Source organism: Triplophysa rosa, linkage group LG3 (assembly GCF_024868665.1).
Source record: "Triplophysa rosa linkage group LG3, Trosa_1v2, whole genome shotgun sequence".
NCBI classification, from domain to species: Eukaryota; Metazoa; Chordata; class Actinopteri; order Cypriniformes; family Nemacheilidae; genus Triplophysa; species Triplophysa rosa.
Window position 1 is genome coordinate 5,201,766 of NC_079892.1, and position 24,550 is coordinate 5,226,315.

Below are 24,550 nucleotides of genomic sequence, written 5' to 3' on the forward strand. Positions count from 1 at the left end.
GAAGAATGCTCTGCTCAGTTATGCCTTCCTGATCTTTAGATGTATTTGGCAGGGTTTGTTTCATTGTTGTCTTCTCTCCTCCTAAAATCCACCAAAGCCTGGCTTGTTTGGCTACCCATAATGCATTTTGGCCGCTCTTTTGTAGAACCCTTTCAAAGCACGCACAAACACGGCGTTGGCTCGAAAAGCAGAACCCCTCCCTTGACACAACAGCCATTATGAAGACGAGTCAAGCAGACCTCATATAATTGCTTCGTGATGAACATTACATATGACACATTGGCTGGTGTGGAACCATGCAACACCAATTACACTACAACCAACACAAATGCTCGTGCATCAAAAGGATAATTAATGCGATGCTTTCCGTCCCTGGAGCCGCTTGCCATATTATTTTTGTTTCGTTCAACATCAACTGGAATCTAATCAGTAGCTCGCTCTGGTGGTAACAGTGTCAGATTACCCACAAGCCTCCACTGCGCAGCAGCCAGAGCTCTAAATGAATGCGTGCCATGTTGGCTGATTGTGTCCTGCCTTGGCACCGCGCCATGTTCATTGACTTTCTCCGTTTCGCTTTGGTTCCCACGGGGACGTTTCCTCTATTTTTCCATCTCCGTCTTTTTTTCTCTCTTGTTTTACAACCGCTACCCTGCTGCCAACCCCCCACCCTCTTCCGCTTGCTACCCTCTGCTCCTGTTGACAGAAACCGAGCGCTCTCCATCCTTATTGTAACAAAGCTAGTTAACAGAAGATAAAGCCAGTAATGTAAACGGAAGTAGATTTGAGGAAGATAGAAGAAGGGGTTGGCTTGAGATTGTTTCTAAAGGTGCCCGGGTCGCCCGTTCCTGGGCCCGTTGCACCCGATCTTCTGCATGCAACTGATCAAAGACAAAAAAGAATGAAGAAAAGAGCAAAGGTATCTTCAATTGAACTGCAAAACGTCACATTTATGAAACGTACATTGTGTTGAATGCTGGTATACTGTCAAATTTGATTTCTTGCCGTCTTGCCTCTATGACCTCAAGACCACAACCTTCTAGGCATGAAATGTCCCCTATTCAGCGATTTATTATTCCTTTGTTTGAAATCGAACAGTAGCCTTTTATGTCCGACCGTCTCGTCTGAGAGCCGTGAAAAAGCTGTTTGTGCTCCAGCATTGAGACTTTACATTATTCTCCTGGTCCTCGTCCAGAGCAATGAATGAGAGTTGTTCATATGAACTGAGGCGTAAATAAACTTAATCCACTCCTGTAGTGAGAAAAAGAGATTCAGTCCAGGGAAAGCGCAAAATCCTTCAGAAACGTGAGTGTCGTAGTGCTTGTAAATTAAACTGTTCAGGCAGATTTTGCGTTTCTCTTGGGTATGAGATCCCGAAATGATGTTTTTTGGTGTCGCATCACATGTGAGATTCATATCTTGAGAGATCTTGGCTTCGTGATCCATCTTTGTTTATCCGCAAATGCTACCGCAACCGGGTTTATTGGCTTTCGCCGGCTGGACCTGCAGGGTGTCCAAAGCTCCTGTCCTGATTCTTATTCCAGCTCGCATCGTACGCCCGAGTTTCTCCGAGGGCCCACAGTGAGATCCCATTATTACCATCTTAAATCTGACAGCAGGGCTCTCACACCAATGTAAAAAAAGCTTTTTTCTCTCTTCGAAGTTCTCACATCTGAGACAGAGTATGTGTGTGGGGGAGATTTGCAGTGCCTGCGTGTCAAAGTAGGAATTAATTTTTCTGGTTCAATAAAAGACGGCTATAGTTCCTGTCGCCCACCCTTTATTTATAAGGACGAGGAGCCCAAATGCTTTGACTCAAAGCGAATTGCTCATTAAAGATGATCTGAGGAACATCAATAGCACATTTCCTTGATTTACTTCTATCTGATTGATTTTTGAGCTTTTTGTAGCCGTTTGGTGTTTTTCTCATTGCGATGACATTTTCTTTGGCTTCCTCATAAACCAGTTGATAAAAGTGTGTTTTAAATGGATGCTACTGTGCTATCAAACATTCAAAACCTGTATATGACTCTTTCTTCTGTGGAAGATATTTTGGGAAATGTCTAAGTGGTCCATAAAATGGAAATCAATGTGGGACAGTGTTGTTTAGTTACCAACATTTTTTAAAAAATCTTCAAGATAGTAGACCTCAGAAAAAAGTAGTTGAGTTTATCGACCTCCAAAACCAATTTGAGCCAGCTCATGACTGTGAAGTATAAACCATCACAATCTGTTTTACCTTGATTTTCCAGGAGGGAGCCTAGTTTTTTCAGTCCTTTGGGATAACTCTTGAGCACTAATGAAAAATAGGACACCATCCACTAGACCTCAAAGGTTGTTTCTGGTTTCCTCATCTCTGTTGCTCTAGTGGAGATGTTGTGTGGTCACAGAACCCTGATTAAAACTTCTCCCACTGCGTCATGTTGTTGCATTCAACTGATTTATAAGCTCGATAGTCACTGTGTCCATAACGAAGAAGCTGGACATTGTTATTTCTCTCCTACAAGTGTCTTGGTCTTGATTTATTTCAGCGTTCAGGTGTAACAGGCTATAATTATTGTTCTTTTTGAGAAGCGTAATGAAGAGCAGATGAGGAATAAGGACCCTTGTGTGACCTCATTCGTTCTCATTGACAGGGATTGTAATCGGTGATCGATTGTAGATGCCTGAATTGCTGTGGATACAATCACACAAATGCCTCCACACACACACACACACGCACGCACACACACACACACACACACACGCACACACACACACGCACACACACACACACACACAGTGTAGCAATGCTTTCCTCGGTTCTCTGGTCTTGCTGCTTCACGAAAGTGATCTGATCACCAGGTGGAGTGTGCTGAGTTTGCTCTGCTGTGAAATCTGCTATATAAAGCATTTTTTGCTTCCGCTTTTGGAGCTGGGAATGACCCATTTTACTGTTGTACCGTCAACCAAATGTCTTCTTTTCTCTTCGCTTCTCTTCCTTTCTTTCTCCACCTTTCATTATTTTCTTTCTTTTTCTATCATTCTTTATCTCTCTCTTCTCCCTCTTTTTTCTTTCTTTCTTCCAACTATTCTTTCTTTCTCTATCCCCACATTCTTTCTTTCTTTCTTTCTTTCTCTATCCCCACATTATTTCTTTCTTTCTTTCTCTATCCCCACATTATTTCTTTCTTTCTTTCTTTCTTTCTTTCTTTCTTTCTTTCTTTCTTTCTTGCTTCCTTCTTTCTCTATCCCCACATTCTTTCTTTCTTTCTTTCTTTCTTTCTCTAGCCCCACATTCTTTCTTTCTTTCTTTCTTTCTTTCTTTCTTTCTTTCTTTCTTTCTTTCTTTCTTTCTTTCTTTCTTTCTTTCTTTCTTTCTTTCTTTCTTTCTTTCTTTCTTTCTTTCTTTCTTTCTTTCTTTCTTTCCTTCCTTTCCTTTCCTTTCCTTTCCTTTCCTTCCTTCTTTCCTTCCTTCCTTCCTTCTCTGTCCCCACATTCTTTCTTTCTTTCCTTCCTTCCTTCCTTCTTTCCTTAATTCCTTCTCTATCCCCACATTCTTTCTTTCTTTCTTGCTTGATTGCTTTCTTTCTTTCTTTAAATTTTTTTTTAAATTATGAAATAAGTGCACTAATAATTTTCTCTCACAGTCTTTACCTATCGCTCCCCCCTTCCTTCTGTCCTTTGTATTTTACAAGAACATACAGTATAAAAACCACAGGATTTATTTTCTTAAATGGAGGCCACAAGACTCATCTGTTTGTTATTATTCTTGGTGGGCTTGCAACCACATCCATATTTGAAGAGCTTCTATGTTTTTATCTGATGTAATGACTCCAACTGGCCGTGCTATTTCAGAGTTCAGCACCCTTCCCTTTAGGCAACTCAGAGATTCATCTGGTGATATAACATCTGAAGAAGAACCAGGGAAAAATAGAGGCTTTTAAACAAAAGGAACAGCACAACTGAACAAATGATTCTATTAAGCGGCCTCTGCTTGTCGTCCTTCAACAATGGATTCCTTGCCAAAAGGACAAATGGAATGAAATTCCTTTTTCTCCTCTTAGCACAGGCTTTGTATCTAAATAAAATCTCATTTTTTTTGCCCGGGACGCATTAGGTGAGGCTTTGCTTTGAACCAGAACAGCATAATAACATTACAGCATCGTGTAATTGTATGGAAAATAAATACTGTATTTGGGGTACTGATGTGATCTTTGTAAATAGATTCAGATTTAGTTTCAGCTTTGAAACTTTTTGTAAGACCTTAGAATTAAAGTTAAAATGTTATGACGCAAAAGGAAAAACAATTATAAGTAAATAATGATGTGACACTGACTATGCGGTTTCTTTTTGTATAGAAGGTCACATTTGAATTTGCCCTCTAATGCTGAAATTCCACGAATAATAATAATAATTCATTATACTTATATAGCGCTTTTCTGGGTACTCAAAGCGCTTTACATCGAAGAATGATAGAATGATAATATCATTTAGGTGTTCAGCTTTAATATGTGCATTATTTGACTTCATATGATATTTCTATACATTACTACATTGATATATTTCATTAAAACGCAACTTCTAATCCACCCGCAGCTCCGGACATTTCCGCGCCGACTGATTCTCGCTCTCTCCACAGTTGATGGCCTCAGCCGCACCGTCATTTGTCACTGTCCATTTTTCCGCGGCGTCTGCCTCTACCTCCCCTGACCCCCGCCGCGTGAGAGCAGGCACCTGCGCTCCGGGAACCAGGCTCCGCGTGTCAACCGGCAAACGGGAGCTGCCAGAGCGGAGGCGGGGCCTGACAGGCGGCGTATTAAACTCTGACATTCACACTGAGACTCTTTTCCGTTCTCTCGCTGACTAACTAACCGCTTCCAGGCCTGAGCTCCTCCACCTTGTCTACTTCTGTGGACTTCAGGTTTCCCTGCGCTGCCACATTCAGTTCACCTCACTTGCACCCGTGCAGTCTCTCCCCTTTCCCCACGTCCACCTTCTAGCACGTCTGTCGCATGGGTCTTTTCTTCTTGCGCTATTGCCTGTGTAGAGCCGAAGGGTGTTTAGTACACGCAAGTGAATGGAAATGCATCACTCCTGACTGGCTCTTAGCCCAAACCATAGCGTTGGAGTCCTGCACAATTGAAATCAATTCCATCAGTATGTTTTTGAAGTTGTCCTTATAAGTTAGTCTGTTAAAGATTTTAAGTTACTCTGGGCCAGGAATTCAAAGAACATAGTTCAAGAAGATAACCAAGATTAATATTATGTGTATGTAAAGGCATTAATATTGCTTTGGCAGTTACTTAAAGGGATAGTTCACTCAAAAACAAAAAGTCTGTCATTGTTTATTAATCTTCATGTTATTCAAAAACTGCAAACGACTCTTTATTTTGTGAAACACAAAAGAAGATATTTTGAGAAATGTCTCAGTGGTTTTGTGTTCATGCAATGGAAGTCAATGGGGGACAGTGTAGTTTGGTTACCAACATTCTTCAAAATATCTTCTTTTGTATTCTGCAGAGATACAGATTTGGATTGACATGAGGGTGAGTAAACGATGAAAGGATTTGATTGGCATTTTTGTCATTAAAATGCAAGCGTAAAAGTTAAAAATAATGACAAAATTGTAAAAGAAAGGGTTGGATGGATATATAGATGGATAGATGAGAAATACTGCATACAGATCAGCTCTTCTCAGTTGTATGTACTGTTTCTCCATGTGGAGGGTGCACTTGGAGAACATGGCGCTCTTTTCCATCGCCCGCAGGTCTGCTTCCCATCTGCCATCATTTCTTCCCTCTAAAACAAAATAGGAGGCCCTCAAAGCCTTTTATTTATTTATTGTGTTGCAGTTAAAGATTGATGAGTACAATCTGGCTCTCTTCCACTGTCACCGTCCTAGAAATAGAACAAAGTGATGAAGGGGCAGAGCCTTCATAATTGCCGCAGTATCAAACACAGGACCCCAATGAAAAGAAGGCCAACAAAGGAGAGTGCTGGGACACTTCGGGCAAGATACTCAATCTGAGCTTCTGCCAGCTACGTACTGGGACCATATTGGCACGACATACGCGGGGCTCGACTGCTCCACAACTCCATACACCAAAAGAATCACGTGTGAACTTTGATAGACCGGGGGATGTACTGTGAGGAATTGAAGGACGGGGCGAGTCAGCAAGTAGACGTAACTTAAGTCGTATAACTTAAAGGTAAAATGACTGAAACTAACAGGATTTAACATTCATTTACTATTCTCCCTGTTAGTCTAGTAGACAGTTGAACTCTTTATAGAGTTGCATTGATTTGAATTCCAAATGAATTTAACTCGAATCCAAGAGAAAGAGTTATGTTTCGAAAAGGCATGACCGAAGGCGTGCTCGAGATTTGTGGTACATTGCCAGGGTTCGAACGGCCACGCGTTTCACATGAATATATGGGGCAGAAAAACAGTTCTGCTGGCTTCCCCAAGGAAAGCGGTCTTCGGCAAACGTTCATTAGCATTTTAATTGGATGCTTAAAGATATACATAATTATGAGTTCCCTCGCAGTAAAGTGAATGTTTAAGTAATGTCTCGTAGCGTTAAACAGATGTATACCCGCTTGTACTCCGGCGATCGGTGCTCACTGATGCTATGTAAAGGTGGAGCTGAGTCAGGAGGAGGTATTTGGGACAGATGAGGGATCTTGGACATTCAGCAGTTTTTGTGCAAATACTTAGTGGGCCGAGCGGTTGAAATGCTTTTGTCATAATGTGTTAGAGATTTCTCTCCTGCTTTTATGTTGATGAGAATCAATCAGGATTTTACTTGCTGTGTTTACTAGATTATTTATATGTAAGAATAGAAAGTGTTACCCTCAATCTATAAATAGAGCTGCATCTGTGACACGAGAGCCATGAATCTTTTAGACACAACAATGACAGACAAAAAAATCGCTCTGTTGACTTCTGGTCCCACGCTCAAGAGGAACGAGTCTAAGATAGCTTTGAAGTGACAGTCCCAGGCCGGAGAGATTTCTTCTCATGTGGAGAGCTCTGATGGCAAGCTTTGTTCAACCACAGCTTCAGAAAGCTTCACTCGAGAATCCTAGAAGAATCCACAAGCTTTCAATGCAGGAGTTTAATTGGCGAGCGAGTCTGGCTAATGTCTGAGGGGGCGGAGCTTTCCTCATAAGGCAGCTCAATGGCTGCTTTGATGGCGTGTTTACACCAGTTCTCAGAAGACCGCTCGGTTTCCTGATTCACAGCCGTCCAGTGGGGCACATGGCGAATTGAGAAGAAATGTGTGATGAAGCTAAATACTCTACATTCAAAGAAATGTCTGCTTGTTGGATTGGTTTCTAAGATTTTTGGGGGACTTTTTGGAGAAAATTTTATTTTTGGAGAAAATTTTATTGCATGCGTAATGAAAGGGTTTGAAAGTTTTGTCATTTGTGATATTCAGGAGGCAAAACAAATGCTACTTTTTCACTCTTGCTTCAGGCAAAATCTACGGAAACAGCCTGGAGCATTGAATTGTGAGATTAACATGAGATATGTCAGAATTTACAGTAACACAGTTTCCTAAAGTGGCTTTTTCTCTAAATATTGAAGGTGGAATAAAACATTAATCTGGCAATAATTGGCTAATCCAAATTTATTAAATTCGCTAGTTGCAAAAGATGGCGCCGGTGAGCTTTTGGGACGCCAGAGTCGGCAGAGTAATTTCCAGACAAATAACAATGTATGGGAAAAGGAGGGTTTTCGGCTGGCAAATATGAGTGTTCTTTAAGATGAAAAAGAGCAACACGCCCATTGAGAAAAGAAGATAAGAAGTTTAAAAAATGATGCAGTTATAACTTGCTGTACTTTACACAGTGAAAATGTAATTTTACAGAATCTTGCTGTTTTTTTTTACATCATTTCCACGTATTTTTGAAATGCAGAAAATAACCTGTGTGTTATAAAGAAATTATGTGTTAGTTATGCTATGGTTAGAACTTCATAACAGCAGATTTTAACAGAACCCATCGCCCATCGGAGCTCTCGGTTTTCATTAGGCTATTTCAGCCGCAGTGTTTTTATCAGCTTGCATAGATGCCCGTAGGTCAGTTCTCCAGCGACGGGTGAGCTCGCTAGACCGCTGTTCTCATTGGACGGGGCCTCTGGATGGCTCTCTCCCCGGGGCCCCTCACAAATGAGAACTCCGGCTTCTTAATGTTTCATGGGGGCTCTTTCAATTTTTAAATAGCGGGGAATAATTGTTGTGTAATCACAAGTCATTTTCCTTAATTATTCATTTGTGAAGATCAGGAGAGGCACAGGAAGGCGAGAAAAAGATGGAGGGCGTGAAAAAGGAGAGCAGTTTCATTTTGATGGATAAGGATAAATGAATCCACTGAGAGCCACTTCCTTTGGTCCACCCTCAGTTCACGGCTCTGCCTTTAATGGCGGCCCGCCAGCCAGGGGACATTAACTCTTATTTTGCTGCATTTTTAAACCCGGCCAAGAATTATGGACTTTTCCGTTATTGGATTTCCCATTAAAGGCCGACTCTGCAGGTTGTCAATGAAAAAGGATACATTCCCAGTCTTTACGGGACACTAAGCTATCTCTGGGGTAGAAGTACTGACTCCGGTAGAGTGTGCCTGATGTTTACTAATTGGGTCTTAAACTGAGGTTGGGTTCTGTTTCTGTAAGTAGAGTAGAGTAGAGCAAATGGCTTTTTTGACACTTTAATATGCATCATTACAATGTGGGTCTAAAACTGTGAAAAGGCTGGGTTAATTGTTTCAACCCGTGGTTGGGTAAGTTATGAACAAACCCAACCATTGGTTTGAATGAACCCACACTGTAAAAAATCAAAAGCTGCCTTAAACTTTTTAATTAAATCTAATTGACTTGAATGCTAATTATATTATACTGACTTCTAGTTGCATTTTGTATAATTTATTAAATTAAATTACTGTAATTGGTTAAATTGGTTAAATATTCCGATAAATACATGTGTTAACATGACATATTATATACATTATATTTTACAGTGTAGAAAACAACCCAGCATTTTGGGTTAAACCCAACGGATGGGTTTGGCCATTTTTTCACTCACCATGTTTTATTCTGTGTAAGTTGTTGTGGTGTTGACCCTCTTGGCATGCACATCAACCTGTTTTCTTACAATCTACCTGTAGTATTTCCAGAGATGATTATTTTCCTTTTCTTTCTGTGAATTTTAACTGTGTATTTTTATATTCATCCCCTATCGTTTTTTTTCCTTTTTAGGAAATATTAACAGCATTATTTGTATATTGTAGATCTTAATTTAAAAGTGTCTCCTCACATTCACAGTCAATACCCAGAAGATGACTAATGATAGTGTAATATAGACTATTATGTGGGCAACGTTAGCTGGTGCTGGAACCGATTCCCAGTCATGGCGTCGGCCCATCCTAGCGCTTCTCAATGTGAGCAGGTTCTGGTCCAAGCTAGAACTGTGTGTGAAAACACCTGGGTTCGCTTTCTTTCTCTTCCCGTCTCTCTAATGGGCAGCCCGGCACACATTTGAAGGACCTAGCCTCTCGTCAGCAATTAGACACCTGTGTAGTTGTGCACAGGCATGCAAAGAATGTGCACAATTTGCAGACGTACCATTTAGCTTGTTCAACACAGCATCCTTTGCATGGTGCGTTTCACCGCTACGGAACAGGTCGCACATGTTTTGTCCATTGGGTATTAGAGTAGCTCAACTTGCCTTGAATGTCCTTACTAATTTGTACGTGCTAACGTCAACCACAACGTCTTGAATACGGCTGCCAAAATCACACCTGATCTCATATGCTACAACGGGAAGGGTTACAGATTAATCTTGTTGCAGTTAATTGAAATGCTTTGCATTTTAGATGTGGAATTTGAGACCTCCTAAGTGCTTCTTCATGGTCCACTGGCGGACTGCGGTGTAGCGGTTTCTTCTCGCTCTGTTGTACGACCATTAAATGTGTAATGCTGTGGGGACGAAGTGGATAATACTTTAACTAAAAGCTGTTTAATTTAAAATCTCAGGAATGGAGTTTTTCACTTTTGGCCTTTGTTGCTTTTATTGGATTGTGTTGCTGTTTACCTTGTCATTTGGACTAACTAGCAAACACATTGACTATTCTGTTATTTTAAAGATTCTGTTAGGCTGACATTAAAGGCAATAATCTACCACTCAGATTGTCTTAGCAACCACATAACACCCTGGCAACCATCCAAAACACCCTAGCTATTCTTGTTCAGACAGTCCTGTGTGCACTTATTTAGAAAGTGTCTTTTTTCCAGAAATGTACATTTTGGCAGGCGTACGCGGTGGACACATTATTCGGTCGTGGAGTTGACCTTGATTGCCGCTGATCGTTTTATACAGTATTAACTAAAACGAGAGAAAAATTAATTTGCATTTAATGACAGTGTTGCCTTCTGCGTGCTTGCTGTCTGCCATATGTTTAGAGCTCATCCAGTGGGTCCCTAGAAATCATCTTGATCATTTTGCTTAGAGATGACCTAGGTTTTTTCAAATTGTAACAGGGTTGAATAACTTTAGGCTTCTAAATGCTTTCCTGAACTCGACATCCATATATCTACTGCAAGTTTGAATTCGTCCCACGGTAATTCTGTCAGTTTTCTCTCTTCAGATTTTACTGTAGGTGATAGGGCTACGGGCATCTCTCTCCAGGTGACAGAAATTTGCCGGGCATCAGTTTTCAAGAGTGGCGGGTGGAATTATGTGTGTGAAAGATTCTCGCATTGATTTTGGAACAGTCAAAGTTGGAAGGTCGCTAGTCATCTTCGACGTGACGAACAATATCTGTCCTCCTGTCTTCACTGAATGAGTTAGGGACCTCGGGCATCTGGACTGCAGCAATGAAAGCGTAGAAGACAACTTTGGATTGGTGACGTTAACCCACACACACAGTTTGGCAGACGGGTTCCTTCAAACAGAGAAGCTATTAGTTTAACTCATTTTCTCAAAAGGTGATGCAGTTGCTGTTGTTTGTTTTATCTTGATGCTTATTAGTAGCGGAACCACTATTGTTTAAGAAGTGATTGTTTTGTATTTCACCTTTAATGTAACTAGCTTAATATCTCTAAACAAATGTGTTAAAATTAGCTTAGCTATATTTTTGAATACACCGCCCAAGACACAAAACAACATTTACCGAGTTAATCACCTCAAGTTTTGCGAGGCAGATCAATAACTTTCAAATAGCCTTGTTCATACTCTTAGTCTAATAAAATCCAGGCGAAATGATTCCCCACTCCATCTCCCTAGGCTATTTACCTACTTACTGAGGGAATACGTCTTGTCTAATTCCTGTCTTAACTCTCCAGTGGTATCAGAAGCAGCAGACGGGCAAAACAAGCCCATCATTCTTTCAGGCAATCACATCCTATAAATAAATGGGCGGCAATTAGAATGAGGAATGTGTGTGTGCGCAGCGTTCCCCGCTTCCCTCTGAGACCCCTGTCACTTTGTGGTCTACTTTCAACGTCATGGTTCTTTAAAGCCGCACACTTGGCTGTGAAACCTGAAGGTTTGAGATGAAACTTTCTATTTTTTAAAGCAGCTAGGGGTAACCAAACAACGGATGTTCCCATTGACTTTCATTGGTTTTGTGTTCGCACAATAGAAGCGAATTGGTACCGCCGTTGTTCGGTTACCGACATTCTTCAAAATATCTTCTTTTGTGTTCTGCAGGAGAAAGGTTTGAAAGAATTAATCAAATCAAATTATTTTCATTTTTGGGTGAACTATCCCTTCACGATTATTTGTGAAGAAGTAACACAGCTTTAAGAAAGATAATTGCCTGTCAATCATGTTTTCTTTATAATGAGGTCATTTTAAATGAGGATTTGAGATGGTTGGTGCGGGGATCAGGTGTGTGAGCATGTAAATACACATGGATCAGTAGAGAACACGTCGAGGTTTATCAGTGTTATCAGCCTGTTGTTTGTAAACAGCTAGACCTTTCAGTCGACCCTGCCCATCAAAAACTCACAAACAGCCAGATTTCAGACTCGCCGCGTTTGGAACGATTTCAGCTCGCGCGATGCACATCGATTTTCTCTCATGAATCATGCAAACACGGTCTTGGTAAATAATAATTAGGACATGGAGACAGCTCTGACATGCAAATTGAGGGCAAATTAAACAAACATTTCATTTCTCGGTTAACTTGCGTCTGTTTAACAAATCCGCATGTTGTGGAAGAGCTCATCATCTGGAAACCATTGCAATATGTTTGTGAGGAAACATCTAAAGAACTTTAAAGGAAAAGATCACCCAAAAATGAAAATTCTGTCATCGTTTACTTACCCTCTTGTTAGACCTGTCTGACGTTCTTTCTTCTGCAGAACACAAAAGATATTTTAAAGAATGTTGGTAACCAAACAACGGCGGTACCCATTGACTTGCATTGGTTTGTGTCCAAACAACAGAAGTAAATGGGTACAGAATTTTCATTTTGGGTTAACTTTCCCTTTAAAAAGAGTAAATAAACATATTATGCAGTCCACATTCATTCAATTAGCAGTGTATTACAAGGTTTAGATTTGATCAGTTTGTATGTTTGGTGGAAGTTGAACCCACAATGTTTCTACACCACAAATTGAGCATTAGACTACAAGTAAAAATGCAGAAAGCCACCCACTGGTGAAAATGCTTCCCCCTCACTCCGTCAGGGACAGATCGTGTCGATTTTGAAGCATTGAGCTTCATAATTGGCTTCAATTGTGCAAGTCATTTACAAATTCAAGGAACCTTGATGAGCAAATGTTGCCAATTAGCTCGGGATGCAAATGAGCCTTGACAAGTGGAGGAAGCACATCCTGTTTTCCTTTGTGCGGGGAAAGAAACGCTCTCCTGTGGGTGTTCGAGGGTGAGATGTTTGAAGGACTCATTTTCAAAAGAGCCCTCCACTCTCCCCTTCTCAAGAGAGGAGGATGCTGAACGTTAAGGAAAAGATGGAGCAAAATGGATGCACCTCACCTCGTCCTGTTAACATCTAGAAGACAGGCGTGGAGGAAATCAGATTAGGGCTGTATCTGTGAAACATCAAAGTAACGCTTCAAACCGAAGTGTGAAATGAAAGCTGAAAATTTGGTGTTGTAGTGTTTAAAGAGATGTGTTGTTTTTCTGTCAGCGCTTAACCTCGGAAACAACGTCAGGCTGAACGTTTGAGAAAGAAGTAATAAGAAGTATAGTTAGGAGAGAGGGCGATGAAGTGACAAGAAAGACGTGGGCATGATGGTTGAGGCAGAGGTGTGTTTCTGAACACGAGGGCCCGGCGGAGGCTCTTACGTGTGTTGTTTTACACATAAACACGCCGCTGACAGTCAGAGGAACGGCAGCGTTTGAGAGCCTGAGGATGAAAACAGAAATATAGGCAGTAATTAGCATTGAGACTCGGGACCTTCATTTTTCTCTTTTTCTCTCTTCTGTGCTCTCTTCTCATTCTCGCAAAAGCAAGTCTGGGTCGTAGAAAAAAATGTTTTGCGTAAATAATATGAAGCATAAATTACATGAAGTACAAATGTCTCATTGTAAAAAATAAAAGTGATAAAGGCAAAAACTACCACATGTGAATACTTTACAATTGAAATGTAATCATTATTTATTAGGTGTTAAATGTGTTCAGGCCTTAAGGAAATAAACCATGGTTTTACTACAGTAACCATAATTGAATTCTTGTATTTCATCTATCCGAAACCTCAGATGTTCAAATTCGCTTGTTTTTTAGGAAATGGGAAAAACACTGTACTTTTTAAATGATTAAATACTGTTGCTAAAGTTGACAAGCACTTTTGAATACTTTTTGTTGGTTAGATCTTTGCAAAACCCAGTGACAAACATAAAGGGTAACTAGTAATATTGAGCAAAAAATCACGAAAAGGACGGAAGCGATTTGTAGTAAACCCACACATAACTACAAATTTACCATCGTCTCCCTATAGTGACTAGTGTTTAACTATGAAATTTGTGTAACTTTGGTGACACAAATAGCCTTCATCAATCCGACCAACAAAACATGCTACACTTTAGGAGTTGTCCTAAAATATTTTTTCCTAATTTTTGTTTGGATGAAAACAGTCTTTTCCCAGCACAATATGAAGAGACACGAATAAGTTGTCTATTTTTATTTCCCAGATAAAGTGTAAAAAGATCTGTGGTACTATCAAAGCACTTCACCTTAAATAACCCAGACTTGTTCCTGACAGGTTTTGTGAGACTTTTCCCTCAATTTATCTCCTTGTCTCTCTCTATCACTGTCAACATCTGTATCCTTCACTCCCTCATTCTCTTCTTCTGTGATGGGTCGAGTAGTCGGTGAAGTCGGTGTAAATGAGGCTTGGGTTTACAACATGAGCTTTCATTAGGACTTTGAAGTGGCGTCTGTGAGAAGAGCGTATTCTTCTGACGTAAAGCTGGGCAATGTGATGGTATATTGTGTGATTGTAGGAATGCGTTTACAGTAAAGATTTAGCAAATTTGTTTGTTTGGCAGCAGCTGCTTATAGACTTATCATTGGTTAATGAAATGCCATTTTTTGACTGTAGTTGTAAGAAAATTGTTATTATTATTATGGCCTCTGCTTGGCATGCTTGACATCATCCAGACCATTGGACAAATCACTCTCAATACGCTCTTGTGTCATATCGATTGTAATGATGTTAATTCAGTCTAAAGCCGATTCTTAACAGCAATTTTATTTCAATCTAATTCTTACTTTAATGTAATCTAATTCTGTCATTTTTAGATGGAACCCGAGCTGTCATGTGGATCTTTGGTGCTTTTGTGTGACTCTGCAGTTGTCAGAATGTGTGTTTGGACTGGAGGACGTGTATAATGGTGTTGTGGCTGAAGTTACAGTGGCTGGCGCTGGACAATTGTTATTGTGTGGGCAGGAGGATTTTATCACCTCCACCCGAACAAAGATGTAAATAAAGAGAGAGAGAGACAGGGAGCGATAAAGAGACATACCAAGAATGTGTTCTGCTAATCTTTATCTTATCAACAGCAGAGATTGGGTTCATTAATGGAAATATTTCAGGCAAGGTTAGGCCATCGAAAGTAAAAAAAAAAAAAACGTGAACCCTGGAATACTTTTCCTTTTCTCCAAATTGTTATCTTTTTTTGCTTTTAGTTTGACTATGTTAGCCTTAAAGGGATATTTCAGCCAAAAATTAAAACTCTGTAATCATTTACTCACCCTCAAGTTGTAGTAAACCTGAATGACAAGAATTTGGAGGAATGTTTGTAATCTGACAGTTCTGGGGCACTATTGACTACTAACCCGCCAGATCCCTACGCTCTGCAAACGAAGTACGTCTTGTGGTGCCATCCCAAAAAGGTAAAAAATCGCTCTCACGAACCTTCTCTGGATCGGTTCCACATTTGTGGAATGATCTGCCTCCTGCTACAAGATCAGCAGATTCTGTGGCCATCTTTAAGAATCGGCTGAAAACACATCTCTTCCGTCAGCACCTGACCGATCATTTCTGACTTCTATATCTTTTCTACTCTTTCTATATAAAAAAATTAAACAAATCTTAAAAAACTTAGCTCTGTACACTGTAGTAGGCTTTGTGAGACATGTTTTATTGCACTTATGTTTTTTGTTGTCCTAATGCTGACCCAATTGCTTCCATTGTTTACCCAACTTGTAAATCGCTTTGGATAAAAGCGTCTGCTAAATGAATAAATGTAAATGTACTATAATACGAAAACATTTACTATGGTAGTCAATGGTGCCCCAGAACTGTGTAGTTTTTCACATTCTATAAAATATCTTCTTTTGTGTACAACAGAACAAAGAAATTTATACAGGTTTGAAACAACTTGGGGTGAGTAAACGATGACAGAATTTCATTTTAGGGTGAACTATTCCTTTAAGGATATCTATAAGCTAGTATGCTCCAAAACATTTACAAAATTCACGTTTTGAAGTTTAAAACTTTAAGTCCGTCAGTTCTGCCAATATAGATGATTTTTATGACATCATTCTGCACTTCTCATCAGCTTCTAGGTTGTGAGGTAAACTAAACACTACTGGCTATTTTAAAAGGGGGAGGAGCTGTTTTAGTGGAAATGACATCACACATCGAAAAAATAGCTTACAGTTGCAGATCACTTTGTTTTACTGATGTGTCTGTTAAATACTGCAGAAATCAAAATGATGAAAGCAGAAAAGCTTTGTTTGGATCTAGCGCATTTCTTCTGTCAATCTCTGTAGTGCCCCGGGCCCTGGAGAATTAATCAGCTTTATGCATTCGTTAGCAAATAACAAGCCGCTGTTTTGGCTGCCTTTGATCTCAGCTGTTGGATAATAAATGTTAACTGTCAATTTAACAAAACAGCAAAACACAATTTTGCTTCCAAAATGTATTTAGAAAACAGTTTGTATATGTGGAATACAAAGAAAGAACCATTACGATTATGGTGCAATTCAGGTTTTGGCAGCATGCAGAAGAATAAGATGCTCGAGAAACATTTGTGCTTTTACCCAGTTTTGTCAGCCATTTCAGCGTTTTATTTCACAGAAACATCTTAAAATGGAGGAAAACGCTCTCAACCTTTTGTGCATTTCTGAATAGGTAAAAAAAAAAGATTTAAAAGAAAAGCGAAGATTTGCTTACAGAGAGCGAGTTCAATAGATCTCTTTATCTTCTGACCACACTTCTAGGAATAGATATATATATTTGTGCGTACGTTGCTCTTTGTAAAGTCTGGATATTTCCCTTCCTCGGTTCAAACGTCTCTTTAGATATTGGTGTGTGAGTCATGCTGTGAATTATGGAGGGAAGTACTGAAAAAAGTAGTGTTGATGTGATTTATTAAGAGCAATGGATGCCACTTTCGTGGGCAACTATCACATTTTATTCCATTGGAATAATTGATCCAAATCTAAATTATGCCATTATTTATTTGCTACTTATATCTTTCCAAACTTGTACAACTTGCTTCTTCATCTGATTTTAAATCTCACTCATTTCATTCATAGCATGTTGATTTTCATTTTTGTTCCTCATAGAAAGCAATTGAATAGTTTAATTCTAGGAGCTTGACAGCACCTGGTCACTCTTTGCGCATCTCTCATGTTTATTTTCCATGTTGGAAAATATGTACAGGTTTGGAACACGAGGGTGAGTAAATAATTCAAGAATTTTCCTTCTGGGTAAACACCAACTTCACTTTTTTTTAGAAAAGTAATATTTCCTTTTCGTTCATTTACATCATCAGCACCGCTCAATATTCTTCATCTGTGAGCACCTAACGTTGCGTACAGAGCATTACAAGTTGCAGTGGTGGACAGTAACGAAGTAAATTTGCCTGAGTACTGTACTTAAGTACACTTTTTGAGTATCTGTACTTTACTTGAGTATTATTTTTTCTGAGTACTTGTACTTTAACTTCACTACATTTGAAAGACAAATATCATACTTTTTACTCCACTACATTTATAAAAAGGTCCAAAAGTAGAAAATGGTTTCTATGCAGCGGGTTTTCCTGTGTGCGCAATTTATCTGGCTTGCGATCTTCCAGGACCTTTTACTGTTGCCAAGTATTTCAGTTTTTCTAAGCTCGCGTTTTTCCGGCAAGCTTTGCATGGCCATTTGGCAGATTGTTTTAACGCAAATCTGGCAACTCTGGGATCTTCCCCGCTAAACTAATGTAAACGTACGCGCTGCTACACCATTGATAGCGCTCTAAAAAGGCAAATAGAACAATAAAAGACGAAAAAGGCACATGTTAAAGTGTGGTGTAATCATCTGTGGGTTACGATCAGTCAAAGATCGTAGAAACATTGTCATGAAAATGATCGGCATAACGGCTAAACGGTAAATAAGCATCACATACACCTTGAGCTACACGTGCGTGTTAACTTCTGATCTGCTGCTATATCATTTAAAGCGATTTGGAAAATGAATGATGTTTTTACTGAAGTAACTATAGTTGAAGTATTCCTGTTGAAATAAAAACAATAGAACCCTGCCCAAAATACAACATAAAATGTAATGGATTTAATGGTTATAATGGGAATTGTACTATGGATACTTGTTGTCTACTTGTATGTGATGGATTCTATTGATGGGATGGTAAATCCTATTGGAATAAAACCCAAAACACACTACAAAGAGGAATTTAATTTAAAAATCTCATTCTAATTAAAAAATTCATTGTTTTTTTTCAGCAGGGATGGTATTTGCATTAAAACCACAGTATCCACAAATTTACCATTTTCTAAATATAGGAACCATACTCCAATTAATAATCTTTAGTAAAACCACAGCAACTAAACATACCATAGTTTCATTATATTCATTATTATACTAGCTATAGTTTATGTTTGTAGTTAAATTATGGTAATAAGTCCAACAAACACATGGCTTCTACACTTTACTATTTACAAGAACCTTACTACTTACTGGTAAATTGCTGCTAAAACTGGTAAAGGGAATATACAAAATAAAAGAACACTGCTCATAAATACATATAGGCCTAGGGGGCTAATGAGGATAATTAGGCTAAATGATCATACAGGATTATATCTAAACTAAACATATGTGTGCTAAACATATAAAGCTCTTAAAGGAGTTGCTCACTGCAAAATTTGCCCCCATTGACTTTCCATAGTAGGAATAAAAACTACTATGGAAAGTCAATGGGGGCAAATTTTGAAGTGAACTACTCCTTTAATACAACTGATACTGTGAGCTACTCTGTGTATTCAGTAGGTTGCTTCAGAGGCATAAGGTATACGACAATAAAACAATGCGCAACTGACATAAAGGAAATTTACTTTTAATACTTGAGTACTTTTAAAAGCACGTACTTCTGTACTTTTACTTAAGTAAGAATCTGTCTTTACAACTTTTACTTGTAGTGGAGTAATATTTGACCAGTAGTATCTGTACTTTCACTCAAGTAAGGAAGTTGTGTACTTCGTCCACCTCTGACAAGTTGTAGTTTTTGCTGCGTGTGATGCTTTGTGATGAGTTGTGAGTGGAAATCAATTACATACCACGCCAACCGACCACAGCGTTGAACCTTGTGTCTCTCTTTCTCTCACATGGTGGAAGTCTTCCTGTTCTCATCATGAGCCTTTAGCCCAGCCGCAGACTTTTTACTGTCTCACATCTGCACACACGCTTATACAGACGCACGCGCTCTCACTGCGGGATATCGATCCATTCGCTCTCTGTAATTGCCTCTTTGCTTTGCAGTGCAGCCGTTTGCATGTCACTCTCCAGATGTGACACATAAAACATCTGGGGCAGAAAGGATTCTGGTTAAACAGAACAGTGGTTAAAAAAAAGCATTTTTAAAGGGCCATTGATTACGGAGGACAAGTTTCCCGCGAGATAAGAAGAAAAAGGCCGCAATTGCGTCTTAATTTGAATTTTACATCAGCAGCTTGACATCAAAAACGATCCTATTTGTTTTCTTAATGTGCATCGAGTCCTAGTCTTATTGTGCACGGAACGGAAAAAAATGTTTGCGCTCGAATCAAAGTGCCTCTTCTAAAATGTCTTTGTTTCAGGTTGTCACTATAGACTGTATAAAACATGGACATAGTGTCCGTGACGTCACCCGTCCGCTTTTTTGAAGCCTAAAGTGGGAGAAGCCGGCCGTCGCCATCTTAGCAGTGCGTCGCCGCCCGTCACTCCCGAATAGTTGAAAATGGGCAATGTGGCGGGACGTGGTTGGAGCTGAGGACCCTGGTTGCGGAAACCACAATGATATTTTTTGTCCTCTAGGATCAGGACATCCTGAACCGAACCACATTGTCCACTACTGCAGGTGGCCACACGTCTCACAGTTCCCATCACATTTCAAATGAGTAGTTATTCTTATTTTAAATATGTCCATGAAAACATTTAAACTATCATTCACCTGGAATAATATCACAGAGACACAACACCAACAAATCACAACCTTAAGAAATGCCAACCAGGGGGAAAAAGAACACCAGCTATGTTTTGTGTGTCATTATGTCAGCTAGGACACTGTATCCCAGCGTTCGCTTTACAATGTCATAACAGTAATACCGACGTCGGCTCCAGTCAGGAGCGGAAGGGAGACAGTGAGACAACAAGAGAAAGCGAGAGACAAAATCATTATGACTCCTGGAGTTTCTATTTTTCAAAGCGTAGCTTTCCCCTCCTGTGAGTTAAGACGGGCAGGTCTCAGTGGGTGGACAGGACACATAATGACCCCAGTCCATGTTGACTGGAACCACTTATATCATGAAGCCATCGGTACTTTCCGGCAGGATCTAGACAAACAACCAAAAGATCAGCTTTATAAACAGACAGGGAGATCAGGGCCGTTGGCCGGGGCACAAATAAAGTGGTTTCTGTCTCTTGCTGCATGTTTGCAGCACTGAGATGTTTGCATTTACACTTTCTTCTCATTGTGAAGACCCTGCAAAAGATGAAAGGCATGAAAGACTATTTTTCTGTAATATACAGGACGTTTCTTAGTTTACCAATTTTTCCCTTATTCTGTGTGATGCTCGGGTCCCAACTGGGGAGCATTGACTCCATTGGGGGCAATGGAAACCATGCAGGCATCTCATTTTCCTGTGCGGGTCCTGGTAGCATTTTGGAATAACAAGGTATTATTGAAGGACATATAGACCTGTAATTTATTTCTAATGTTGCCATAGGCTTTGAAATGCTTCTAGCTTCAAGATTGCGATTGTGGATTAAGGGGCTGTTGGGAAAAGGTTTGCCGCAATTCACTTCAATCACTGCATTTATTAATAATGCACTTTCTAGACACCACCTAGAAATTTCTGAAAGATCTGAACACAACTTGAAAAGTTAAATTCCTCTGCATGATAGTTACCAATCAAGGTTGCATGTTTTAAATGCTGTGTTGTTTCATCCCATGGACATTTTCTGGGTTTTTCTAAACACTTTGCATTTGAATGAGCCCATGAGGCAGATGGCCATATGTACACTAGACTACAGAAGGTCATCTAATGTAGTCACGTGGGTCCAGCACGGCTCTGTGTCTCACAGTCTCAATTCTGCCAGAGGTATCCATTATGAGTCATTTAAACCACACACAGGGCTAAACTGCATAATGCCGGGAATATAGATTTGTCCATCAGCCTGTCCATAACATTCTGATTTTGGGGTAATTGTGTTGCGATAGGATCTGCCATTATAGTCTATTGTATGTTAGCAATGCACTAAAAACCACTTATAGGACCCCAGTGACTGTATAGCAACACCTCATCTACCACATATCATTCTACACTGTAAAAAAACAAAAATCCCCCCAGCAGCTGGGCCGCCAGAAATATACAGTAAAATAACAGTCTTTCCTATAAAATGACATCATTTTCTTGTAAATTTGCAGTCTTTTTCTGTGATTTGCCGGTTTTTACCATATTTAAAAAATATGTGAAAAATCTGTTAAACAATAACAGATCCTCGAAATGTTGGAAGTACATGCTCTCCTTTTTCTGTTTGGATGTGTTTATTCCCCTTCTTCTTTTGTTTCTTTCTCTTATTTTATTTTGAATTTAGTTTTTAATTTGTTATATTTAGAACCAATAAAAAATAACACATCCCATAAAAAACACGAACATTTTTGGGCAGCTGGGGATATTTACTGTAAAAATATCGATTTCCCTGTTTTGCATGTTTTTCTTGTAATTTAGCGGTCTTGTTCTATTATTTGACGGTGGTTGACAGTATTTCAAAAATATGTGAAAAATCTGTTTTTTTAACAGTGTAGCGTTTTTGGTTGGACAATAAATACAAATGCAGTGTTGATACTGTTTATGTATTAATGAGTGTTGGACCTGTGCCCAAGTAGTTAGCACGTGTGTGTTTAATATGTTAAGCTGTGATGCTTTATTACTTGCGTGGGTGAAGTGTGTTTCAATATAGCCTGCGATATTACGGTTTGTGATTTTTATTTATTTATTTATATGGTAATTTCTGTCTTTTCCCAATTCTCTTCTCAATAAAAGTAGTACAAGGCCAAAAATTTAAATAAGAAATATTAATGATGCAACTCAATGTTTTGCATGAAAGAAGAACTATGGACATCTCCATCATTTCTTATTTTCATAACACCTGAATCAATCTCCAACCACAGCCTATGCTGCGATTCGAATCACTGCTAGGCTTAATTTCCACCAGTATCCTCAGGTGGAAGTGCAACATCCAGCACCTTAATTTCCCCCCGCCTCGCTGGAATACCTCACAGGCAAATATCGCCGATGCTGAAGTAACACTATGTGTTTGTTCACTGTAATTTGCTCTTCCACCAATGCTGGTTTGGGCTCTATCTGGACGACAGCTTCTCTGGCTCTGACAGGTGCGCAACCTGGCACCCTTGCATCCGGCCACTTGTTTATCAAGGAATTTGTAATTGCTAGATGCTATTGCAGACACATTTACCTGCACTTTGTTTTAAAAGTGGGGCAGTTGAATGTAAGTTCTTGAATATTAATATTAATTATGCACAAATTATTTGACATTATTATTTAATCTATCCTTGTGTCCAAAATCATTTACTCAGTACATAATAATAAATTAAGTGCCTAGTTCTGTTTAATACTGCAAACATAATTTACTAGGGTGTTGTTAAACAAGTACAATTTAACCATGAGCAAGAAATTCACTTACAGTTATTTAAGGTATTTTACTTATTAAAATGTGGTCGCTCCACGTGGCCTCATGGCATAGAAAGGTGTAGCATCATATCTGATGCATGCTGAGAAATTTCGGCAGAAGCAAATAGATTATCTGGGTACTACTCAAATACTTTTTTGCATACTGATGCATACTTTTTACATACTATGTAGTATAAGTACACATAGGTGATTTAGAACATCAATGGCCAGATTTACAGCTTGCGGCAGCTCAAAAGGTGTGGACGCAGCTGTTTTTGCGACTAATTGCAAATGCATTTGTAGGAGTTTTCTCTATAGACGCAGACTTTATGGGAGGAGAGTATTTAAATGAATCACACAACGTGATTTACTAAGGTTTGTGTGCCTTGTTAGTAAATCACCTGCAAAAGTTTCCACTTTCATCTGCGCTTTTTTGAAATTCTGCTCTCACGCTATTTTTCCCGGTTTAGTAAATCTGGCCCCAATTTTTTACTTGTTTTATGTTGTGATTGTGGGAGCAGTAATTCTTGCTTACATTTGCTGACCCGGTGCTCAAATAAACATGACATTTTTGATTTTACAACTTCATTCCCATATCTGCTGCTATCCGGCTTTGAATTTTGCGGGTCAGTGGATAAGTGCGTATATCAGCAATGCCACGGCATATGGGGTTTGTTGGTCTAGCGGTGTCGTCTTTGCTTGAAGTACGTAATTCTGGTTTCTTATCCCCTCTAAAGTAGTGTAAATGTGTCGCCGCCGTAAATGATGGCAATATATATTTTTCATATCCCAAAAACGCACATCATCAAGGCAAAGCGCGTTAGGGAGGGTAAACGGATGCACATCTGAGGGAGAGCGATTTGTTTGTCCGTTTGATGTTTCCTCAACGCTTGCTCTGACAGAGCACTGACATCACTCGCCGCCACGCTGGCGAGTAAACCAATTACGAAGAGGGGAGAGGCCAGAAGGTGGGGGAGGAGAGTGGCGGCAGAGGTCGTGTCAATCTCAATACACTGATGGCTTTGAAATGAAAAACCTTGACCTGTCTGAACAGTTTAGTGTCCGCTTTTGATTGTTCCGTCTGGCCATTACAGTTCACTAATACAAGCTGCAGTGGACACAACCGGCGGCATGTTGGGAACATACTGCATGTGCGCTCACACCTCGTGAAGGTTATGTTTTGTTTCCTATTATTGCTGACAAGAGGAAGGACATGTTATCACAGCTTTCCTCGGGATTAGCGGGCTTTATCTATAGCGATGCATAATGAATCGCAGTTATCTGTCCCTGTTGCTTAAATCGACACTCAAAGCATTGTGGGAAGAAAAGCAATCCAAAGGGAGCAGGTTCATAGTGCCACCTTATCTTGAAATTAGCTAGTTTTGTGCCTCATTGTGGGAGGCGGTTATGAATGAACTATGCAGACATGCCATATTGGCTAGGCACTGTTTCGTTTTATTGAGTCAACCTTTATTTAGTAGCGATTGTAATCATTGGGAGAGAAGGATGATGAACTGAATGCACTACATAATTAATGGTCAGTTTTAAATCATTCAAATTAATAGACTGACTATATTTAGGGTTTAGGCTGTAGATCAGGTCCTTGCTGAAGAAATTATGAAAGATTTAATGTTTGGTCAAAACAATAAGTTTTATCACTGTCGAGATGAAAATATGAATAAAATACTAGAGATGCACTGATACTAAATTTCTCCACCGATACCGAAAGCCGATTATTCAGAGTGGTATCTGCCGAAGCCGATTCTGAAGATTAAATAATATTTCTTTAACTTTCTGAATGTTATTAATTCATATAATGACTATTACAGTAATATTGAACATCAAACTGATGATGTTTCTTGACATTTTCTATACAGATCACAAATTCATTACATTTTCCTGTCCGCATAGATATCGGCCC

At 39.5% G+C, this 24,550-nt stretch overlaps 1 protein-coding gene across 1 annotated transcript in view; it reads left to right on the forward strand.

Moving 5' to 3' along the window:
* ntrk3a (neurotrophic tyrosine kinase, receptor, type 3a) overlaps nucleotides 1-24,550 on the forward strand; it is a 165,300-nt gene that overhangs the window by 90,355 nt on the left and 50,395 nt on the right. The window lies entirely within an intron of this gene.